This window comes from Lactuca serriola, chromosome 3 (assembly GCF_051521515.1).
Source record: "Lactuca serriola cultivar US96UC23 chromosome 3, Lser_US96UC23_V15, whole genome shotgun sequence".
NCBI classification, from domain to species: Eukaryota; Viridiplantae; Streptophyta; class Magnoliopsida; order Asterales; family Asteraceae; genus Lactuca; species Lactuca serriola.
In genome coordinates, this window is record NC_136410.1 from 236,584,054 (window position 1) to 236,594,791 (window position 10,738).

The window sequence follows — 10,738 nt, forward strand, 5'->3', positions numbered from 1 at the left end:
GTTGGGCATGTCACATACCGAACTAGGATGTCCGTAGTTGCTAATATTTAATTTGTATGTAAAAAAGGTTTGCATTTTATACGGTGGATTTTATTTATTTTAATAGATAGTATTTAGTAAAATCATAGACGCTCATATATTCTTTTTTGTTTTTAGAATCATAATTTATGTCCAAAAGCTCTTGTAGTTTAAGTTATATGTTGTGGCTTCAAAGTTTATTACATTTTATTATTGGAACATTAATCCTTAATCTACTCATGAATATCAACTAGATAGTTTGGCCGAGTGGTCTAAGGCGCCAGATTTAGGCTCTGGTCCGAAAGGGCGTGGGTTCAAATCCCACAGCTGTCAAATTTTTAATACTAGTTTTCATATTCTAAAAAACTGTCGCTATGAAAATTGCCCATATGAGACATCATAACTATTAGAGAAATTAAATATCCCCCTACTTTTATTCCTACAAATCTTCCTACCCAATTAAATGATGACATGTCATCCTACCCAATTAAATGATTACATATGTCATTTTAGTATGCTAAAATACCATTAAATGAGCATTAAATGTGACACATGTCATCATTTAATTGGGTAGGAAGATTTGTAGGAAGAAAAAGTAGGAGGATATTTAATTTCTCTAACTATTAACTTGTGTTTAGTTGTAGTTGTTTTACTTCAATATTTTTTTGTACTTGTTCAAAAGATAGTAATTAGTATTTGCTCACAATTAGTTGTCGTATATCAGTATATGTCGATTTGGAACATCAAACAAAATACATAAAATAGATTTATATGTTTTGTATTTGAGGTAGAATTAGTAATTACATCAAGCTAGCAGTATAATACATAGAAACAGATGTTCTAAAATCAGAGAGTAACAAATAACAATTGTAAACCGCAAATCATCAGTGCTAAATTTGGAGCGGAGGAGATGCAGTGTACATAACAATCTACTGATAGTATACATAAAGAATATCATTTTAAGTAAGATTGTCACTATAACATGTTTGATAATGATACATGATGTTATATCGTCATGATAAATACTATGTTTTGGAGTATTATTTTAGTCAAAAGATTATAACGAATGGATGTCACATACAAATTGGCTTTGTTCAAGACTTCGGGTATGCTAGATTTTAGTTAAAAGTTGAGGTGAGCCTTGAATTCAAAGACAAAGCTGAACAAAAGCTTGTTATTTTATGAATTTATCAAACTTGTGTTAATAAATCTAGTCTTTTATACACCTTAAATAGAATATATATACTTACTTTATGTTTTACGTTGTTGCATTGCTATTAATAAAATTTAGTCTTTTATACACCTTAAAAAGGATTGTCATTTTAGGTTAAAAAGGATTGTCATTTTAGGTGTCAATGAAATACTATTTGTAAATAGGGAAGTTCATTTGTCCAAAGAAAGTATACAGGAATCTAGAGTGGAGAAAGGCAGAAATATTCAAAGCTAGTTGTAATAAAAAAGCATAATTCAAAGTGCATTTTGTCTTCTGGAAAATAATATTTTCAGAAAGCAAGATGCATTGCTAAAGTTATACATCATCCAATGAAAGTCAACGTTACATAGACTCTGTTTTCAACTCCTTGGAACAACAGATTGATTTTGTTTTTGCTAAGTTTTCAATCTAACTCTAAAACATTAGTTTCATAGGATGTCGCTTGATAAAAACAAGAAGTTCACTTTCTCTTTGGGTTTAATCAAGTCTATAAAATAAGGAATTATCAGAAATTAACCATATAATAATTTCTATTGAGTTTGATGTTGGTGATTTTAGTGCCACCATGTCGTTTTATGTAATTGGAATTAACATATGAGCTAAGAGACTTAATAATTTGTACTCTAATATATGTACGGTTATGTGCAGAGTGCATGCATGTATAAGATCGAATTACAAGCCGGTTTGACGACAAGTTGGGGGTCTGGGGGCAGCGCCCCTAGTGGGGTCCAAGGGGCAGAGCCCCTGGCTGGTTATAGTAAAATCGAATTCTTGAGGGTGATTATGGTAAAACTGCCGAATTCGTCAGTTTTGGAAACCCTTGATTTCCTCATTAAATTCTTGATTCTTAAATTGTTTCCAAAGCAACCTATGACGGTCAACCCTAAGAGGCAAACCCTAAATCTCGTTTATTATATAATAAATGACTCTTCTCTTTGAGACGAGATACACAACTATTAGCTCTCTTTTCTTCAGAAAAACATAGAATCGTTCTAGCAATTTGGCTTATGATTTCTGTGCCTAGACTCGTAAATGTCCTTTTGGATTATCCTAGGCTGTATTACTTGCAACCCAGACATAGGGTAAAAATATCAGTTCGGAAAGTGTTCACATGATCCAAAGGGGTATCTAGATCTCTAACATAAACCCTAATTTCTCTAACAATTGAACTGAAATTTGTTGTTTCTGGAGATGGGAGAATCAATCCGCGAGATGACCATAAAGTTTGCAAAGCTGGAGAAGTTTGAAGTCGTCGATTTCAGGCGCTGGAAGAAGAAGATGCACTTCATGCTGACTACTCTAAAAGTAGCTTATATGCTGACTACTCCAAGAACGCCGGAGGTTGATGAAGGTGTTGCTGAGATGATTGAAGAGAAAAGGATGAGACATAAGTGGGACAATGATGACTACATTTGCAAAGGTCACATTCTGAACAATATGTCTGATGTTCTATTTGATATCCATAGTGAATATAACACCCAAAATCAGGAAGGCCAAGAAAGGAAAGGAAACCCTAAGTTAAAGGGCCGACTCGTCGAGTCCAAGGAGGAACTCGACGTGTCCGAGCAGGATCCGGGTCGAGGAGTAAGTGACTGACTCGGCGAGTCTGGTCTGAACAAGGAAAACCCTAATCCTGGGAGTTGCATCCTATATAAAGGGTGTTATGTCCCTTCCTCAGCCTCCATATCATCCTAGAGAGCCTGTAAACCCTAGATTTCGTGTGAGCTTCCATCACTTGAGAGAAATAGCCTTGGAGGAAGTAAAATTTGAAAGGAACTTGAAGATCAAGAAGGTTGCTTCAAAGGAGAGGTGTAGATCCGAGATCTACTTCAGTTAGTGTTCATCTTGGAGGTAATAAGCTGCTATCTTCCCTCCTTTGCATCTAGATCTATTTTTGTTATGAGATTTGGGGGTTTTATGGTTGTTTGAGACCGAATTCGGGCTTGGGGCTTAGATATGTAGGTGCCACTTCAGATCTAGTGTTGGGATGGTCCAGTATGTCATAAAGCATCAGATATTGAGTAGTTGGTGAAGCCCTTTTGTCATAAAACCTAGGCCTAGTGTGTTTTTAGCCTAGATCTCTTTAGTTATACGTAAAGTTTGCAACTTTACGTAAGGATTGAGCTCTGGAAGTATGGATCTATGATTTGGAACCCCTGCATTGCTCGAAAAGCCACTGAATGGATTAAGAACTAGAGCGACTCGGCGAGTCACATGGGTGGACTCGGCGAGTTGGATGAAGTTGGGCAGGAACTCGGTGAGTTGGAAGAACAACTCGGCGAGTTTGTTGAAGATTGCCTTAGACTCGGCGAGTCAAGTCGCGAAACCCCAAACACTTCGAGTTGAGACTCGAAATAGTGAGTCGATTGGAGATCGGTGAGTTGGACAGGTCAGGACTCGGAAATTGGTGGATTCGGCGAGTCGAGTCGCGAATGGAAGGAATCTGAGCATTTGAACTCGGCGAGTCAGTAGGCAGACTCGACGAGTAGGGTTGACCTGGAAGGTTGACTTTGACCAGGACTTTGACTTAGACCAGAGTTGATTTAGTTGACTTTCGGGGGACAGTTAGACTAAATGTTGCATTGATATTGGTAGCTCGGGGAGCTAGTGGAGCAGGAGTTCAGAGAGTTGTCGGGCAGCAGCTAGAGGGGTTATCAGCAAGTTCAGTAAGTGCAGGTGAGTTTCCCTTTGTGTGAATGGGTCTACGGCCACAATGCCGACCCATGTAGTTATGAGTAGAAGACCCGGGGGTTAGCCCTAGGCACAATATGCTAGTATGATATTCAGGACGAGGTCCAATGATAGCGGGCGGGTGCCCAAGGAATGGTTTATGTGATAGTTTATACTTGTTGTCTGTGTGATACTTGTATGTGCCTGGTAGGGAGGTGAGTGTGGGCGAGGTCCCGTAACTCACCAATAGCAGAGTGTGGATGGTGTTCCACATCTTGTTAGCAGCAGATCAGGGGCGAGGCCTAAGTTAGGGAAAGAGTGAGTGTGGGCTGGGCCCGTATCTCACTATCAGTAGGAGCATGGAGGGGGTTCCATGACTCATCAGTAGCAGGACGAGGGCGAGGCCCAGGATAGGCGAGGCCTTAGGACAGGATCCATTAGTATATGTTTAGCTTATGTGTTGTGATATGTTTATGTGCTATTATATGTTAGCGGGCGAGGCCCTGTGACAGGCGAGGCCTAAGTGAAACAGATCTGTGTCCGAGCGGGGCTCGAAGCCAGGCGGGGCCTTGAGCGGCAAGGCCGTTGTAGCGGGCGAGGCCCGAGGTAGGGGGTGAGGCCCAGAATAGCGGGCATGGCCCAGTATGTGCAGTATGTGGTTATGCATGGTGTGTGGTAGGTTGGGGAACTCACTAAGCTTCGTGCTTACGGTTTTCAGTTTTGGTTTCAGGTACTTCCGGTAGCGGAGGGAAGAGCTCGGGGTGATTGCATGGCACACACCATAGATTAGACAGCTTGGGAATGTTTTACTCTAATAATGAACATATGTTTGGAAATTAATACTCTGATTATGTTTTGGATTGATGATTTTGCTTTAAGTAATGTTTTATTAAAAGAAATTTTTAGTCTTGAATTTTGGGACGTTACAGTGAAGCCTTGTGTGCCGAGGAGTTATGAGACACCCTTGAATTGAAATACTTTACTGAGTACGCTTCTAGCAATACAATGAATCCATTTTTCTGGTAAGTGATTTTAATAATTTTAAGATGGACGATTCAAGGTCAGTCACTAAACAATACAATGAATCCATTGTTGTGTCAAGCATCATTGATAAACTTCCTCCATCCTGGAAAGATTTCAAGCATAACTTAAAACATCAAAAGTGTAACACCCTAATCCATGTAATTCCTTTTATTCCTTATAATCAAATCATTATGGAAATTGAGGTCCCTCTGTACGCTGGGCGTACATATGGATTAGTGTCTAAGCCCATAACTATAATTGGTATGTACTTGACCCGATATAAGCATGGTCCATTTGGGTTGTAATACTTTGGAAAAATTTGATATGATGGATACTTGAGAAAGAGGTTATTGTGATTTATTAATATATTATAAGTATAATATATTACTTGAGAAATCATATTATTTAATTAGTATTGATCAAGAATTAATTTGGAATTAATTTAGTGATCAAAAGAGACTAATTAAATTAACGGGGATTGATTATGTAAATCAGTGAGACATATGGTTTGGACTAATGATCCATGGTTAATTTGTAATGGGCTAAGCTTATGTGAAAGTCCATGAAATATTACTCCATATAAGTTATGGATCATAAGCTTAAGTGTAAGAATTAGAGTTTGCTTATGACTCTTGGAATTCTACACTATATATGTATTCCTCTAAAGCCAAAATCATACACTATGTGTGTTCTTAGTAGCTCTAGCCGATTTTGAGTCTCCAACTTCTTTCTCAAGTCCTCTTCTTGTTCTTGGTTTGTTATAAGACATTTAAGGCATCACAATTGAGGTGCTAGGCTCTCGAAAGACCAATTCCTACAAGCTACAACAAAGAGGTAATCTTCTAACTTACTTTTATGATTCATATGTCAAATTGTATGCTAGTTGTAGGACTTATGCTTTGGAAATTTTGTTGCATGTATATAGGGATGTCAAAAAGTCCCGTGGGACCCCATTCCCATGGGGGCCCCGTCCCGTTTGGGGGATTTTTTTAAAAAAAATCGGGGGCGGGGGCAAGGTTAACCCCCATTTTAATTTCGGGGGCGGGGCGGGGGTAGGCAATCCCGTCCCGAAATCCCCATGGGGACCCCGTTAATAAATTACACATATATTAATTATATAAATATAATAAACTATAACATGATTTTGAGCTTCCAAAATTCATCAAAAAACATGTTTTTAAGCTATTAGTATAATTTATTAAAATGCCATAACTTTTTTATTTTTAACATATAAAATTTTGTTATAAATAAATATTTTTTTTTTACCTAAAAATAGTTTATTTTAGCCTAAATACCAACTTCTTTTAGCCCAAAAAAAAGTAGCCCAAAATCAATCGGGGGCAAGGGAACGGGGGCGGGGGCGGGGGTAATAAAGGGGATTCGGGGGCGGGGGCGAGGGTAGGAACATTGAACATTCCGGGGGCGGGGGCGGGGGCGGGGGGACGGGGAAATTTCGGGGGCGGGGGCGGGAGATGCACTCCCCGCCCCGTTTGCCCCCGTTGACATCCCTACATGTATAATTACATAGAACTTAGATCCAAAGCTATTAGGGTTGTATGTGCACCATAAGAGTGTTATAGTACCTAAAACCCAACACATATATGTACACTTAGCGTACATGGGCGTGTTTGATCGGGCACCTGAGCCACGTACATGGGGCATACGAAGCGTATGCGGGGCGTACGTGGCCAAAAGATAAAACACTAACTTATGGACATGAGCTCCACTTAAGTACACCTATGACTCTTGGACCATCACCCTTATCAGCCTCCACTGCCTTTGAACGTCCCTAAAACCCTTGTTTCCATTGAGCGTGATCTTTGAGCTTGAAAGTGAACTTAGTGGTCTTTTTGGTGTGTTAGCAAGATGAAGAAGTTGGTGAGAAAGCTTTGGGCATGGTTAAGCTTCAAGATCCTGAATCTATAGCATCTTAGAAAACTTTTGGAGTTAAAAAGTCCATACATTGTTGATCCTTTTGATAGTTGGAGTTAGGGTTTGTTTATGAGCTCTTTTGGGTCCATGGATTCTCTTTTGTGAGTTTGGGCAACTCCAGAAGCTATAAATGCTATATGTCAGTCCCTGTGATGTGTTCGACAGAAAATACAATTTCATCAGACATAGGGTGGAAGAAGGTCACGTCGTAGTGAAGAGGGTATCATCTGAAGAGAATCATGCAGATCCACTCACAAAGGGTCTGAGTAAGGTTGAACATATGCAACATGCTAGGAGAATTGGTCTAAGAGATGATATTAGTTCTAGTAGTTAGATAGTTAGTTTGAAGCTTGTAACAAAGTAAATGTAATTGACTTTTGGTGATTAAATAATAGAGAATTTTTTATGAGTTTTTTTTTCTACCTTTTTTTCAATTGTTTATTATTGTGTTTCAGTTTGCATGTTTTACTTCCCGAATAATTAGATTATTCAAATTCCATATTCGTTCGTACTTCTGGAAGTAAGTAGTGAATTAAGACTATCATGAATTGAATTGTAGATTGTCTAAAGAGTTTTAGGAATAGCAATGGATTGCTACAATGTTCATGAGTACTTAGAAATGGAGATTTAAGTATTGGATTAACCCACGCTTAGATAATTACTTCATGGAATTTATCAAGAGTAATTCTGAGATGATAATATCTTATAATCTTTAACCAGAGATATATGAGTTGTGGTGTACAAGTCAGTTGTGCGTTGATGATACGTAAACGCATTAGTAACTTGATGTCATAAAACATGTTGTTGTGCATGATTTGATGAGTAAATGGTGAAAGAATATAAGTAAAATTTTATTCATTCCTTTTGCCTTAATAGGAAAAAGAAATATTTGTAGGCCCCTCGGTGATTTGGTATTGACTTATAGTGTCAGGCCCGACCAAGACTAAATTGATGTGTTCGATTAGAAGTTCTTTGTCATTACAAATTAGAAATTGTGAAATAAAGTATTGGACAATGTGATTGATTATGTTCCATGTCTCATGTCCGAATGATATCTTGTAGAACGGAGGATTATATGATCACTTATCTTAGGACATGTAACCGATTGGGTCAGAGTTTGACAATGGCTTTTGGAAGCTACAATTTGTTGATTAATTTAGAAGTTATACTAGCAATTATAGTTATATACTTATAAAAGTGGGAGATTGTTGGATTAGGTGTCTAAGTTCATAACTAAAATTGGTATATACTTGAATTGGTAGTAGCATAGTCCTTTTTGGGTTGCCCTCAAACGTAGCAATTGGACATGATAACTTTTAGAGAGATTAATTTATAATCTGAATAATAAATTAAATAAATGGTTTATTAATGTATTATGAAAATAATATATTAATTAGAAATCATATTATTTAATTAGTAATTAATCAAAAATTAATTGGAATTAATTTTGGGATTAGTTGGGTTAATTAAAAGTACAGAGACTGTTTGTTTATTTATTGAAAGTTGAAGAAGGAAGACTCTAGAACCTCATTAGATGAGGTAGACAAAAACTTCTAGGGAAATTTTCGTCTAAGGCCCTTTAGATAAGGGATTGGGCTGCTTGGTCACAAAGCAAGGGAATCTAGGGCTTATCACTTAAACCCTAGCTTTGGCCCCAAGATTCCTCAGCTATATAAAGGTCTCCCTAGCCCTTGATTTAGTCCATCCCTTCCTCTACAAGCCTTGGACGAAAGCTTGGCCCTCTTATACTCTCTCTATAGTTTTCCTCTTGCTATCTTGGGTATGATTCCATTAGAGGCATGATGCTTGTGGTGCTTGCTTCTAAAAGACCATCAAGAGGATTTCTAGTTGTTTACTATAACAACTAACAGGTATGTAACCCTAAACCTTTTCTTTAGTAATTTCGAAAATTACCTAGGGTTCTTATTTTGATGTTCATAGTTATACGTTCAATAGTGAAAACATAGATATTGTTTTAGGTTGCATGCACACTTAAGAGTTTTAAGTTTGTTTTTTGTTATGCCTGAAACCCATCATCTTTATTTTCCACTGCAACCACAACCCATGTAATAGGATATATGTGGTTTTTTGCATCCCTCCTAATGGCTGCAAGCAACTAACCTTTACATGTTCCCTTTAAGAAACAACCATCTACTCCAATTACCCTCCTACAACCCTCCATCAATCCTTCAAACCCTTTAAACACACATAAAACTTTGAGAAGTATGTTTCTCCATCAGGCATCACATCTACCCAAATCTTAACTTAATACAAGATTTCTCCTTTTTAGCTCTTCTCCATAGCTCCATGTTTTGGCATAATGCTCTATTAAAGTACCTTCTATCTGCTGAAATGCATATTTCCTAGCATTTATGCATTGTCCAACACTTTCTATCAGGTTAAACCTTTTTCTGACCTTAGCTTTCAATTTCCTTATACTCATCTTTGGTTTCTGCAATACCTCATTCATTAAATTAGTTCCAATCCATTTGTAGGTTACAATGGACCTAAATTTGAATACTCTTGAGCAATTATGCCTATCAATTAAGGACTTGATCTGAAAATACCTCTCATTTTCATCCAGGTTGCCCACAACCTAAAGGGACAAGTCTTATTCTTCTTACGTTTACAACACTTGCCAACAACCTTTGATGATCATTTTTTTCATACCATAAATCATACCCATTCTTGACGACATAGTTGGTTAGACATAGCTTCAATTCCATTGGGTTGGAAAATTCATAACAAAAACTATGACCATTTTATCCCATGCTTGATTCTCATCAAAGACAGGGAACACACCCTCATCATCTTCATCACTGGCTTCATCATCATCATTTACTTCTTCTTCATTACTATTAGGAATGGGTTTACCTGACAACTTGTTCAAAACTTCATCATCAATTGTATTGTCAAAAGTATGCACCTATTCATCAGTTTCATGCTCACATTCCATTATATTTGAAATGTGTGAATCCGTATCAGCATCTTCTACCAAATCAGACACCTCATCACTTGTGAACACCTCCTTATCACCCCAGTCAAGAATAGGTTCATTTTGGTGGTCAATGTAGACATTCATTTTTAGCTCATTCTTAGGCATGTAACCATCTTCAACAAACTCAAAATAATCAGCATCATTGTCGATTCTTCTAATACCTCATGCCAATGTTTCATTTCTAGTACAATAGCACAAATTTCCACACCTCCTCTAGTCAGCTTTGTAACCCACAACACAAATTCTCTATAGTTCATGGTACCAAAATCCACATCACGAACCGACATTCTTATAGCGTCCAAGTACACTAACGGGTTTGGTGCAAACATTCCATTATAGTGAAAATCTATTGTAAGATTTATAGTCCACGGTTTCAAGTCCTAACTTCAATTCCAAACAATGAGCTCCTATTGCTTCGATCGATTGATTTTTGAGAAACCTTAATTAATCGGGAAAGATTTGGTTGTAATTGTGAGGAACCTAATTAAATGAAGTCGATTTCGGACAAAAGGGTGTAATGAACATGTAAGATGCCACATAATTTCTTTTAAGTGAGTTAATTTGAGCCAACCAGTTAAAACATGTGTTAGCCGGTAATATTGATGTAAATTGAACACGTAAAACAAGTTAGCTGGTTTTACGTGTACAAAAATAAAAGATGTTGCCAACATGTGAACCCACATAAGAGGTAGTTACCCTCCTAAGTCATTTTCTCTAAATTATTTCATAAAAAGTAATAAAGCTTTGAAGTTTAAACATAATATGTAACAGCCCGGATTTCCAGGTATCTTTTATGGTTATGTTTTTGGTGTTTTGTGAGGGGACTCGGCGAGTTGGAGCTCAAACTCGCCGAGTAGGATCGGGGTTCTGGACGCGGGTTCACG

At 37.5% G+C, this 10,738-nt stretch overlaps 1 non-coding gene across 1 annotated transcript; it reads left to right on the forward strand.

The window, feature by feature from the left end:
• Positions 1-271: 271 nt before the first annotated feature.
• Positions 272-351, forward strand: TRNAL-UAG (transfer RNA leucine (anticodon UAG)). Its single transcript has one exon. It is a non-coding gene; the product is annotated as a tRNA-Leu (tRNA).
• Positions 352-10,738: the final 10,387 nt, after the last annotated feature.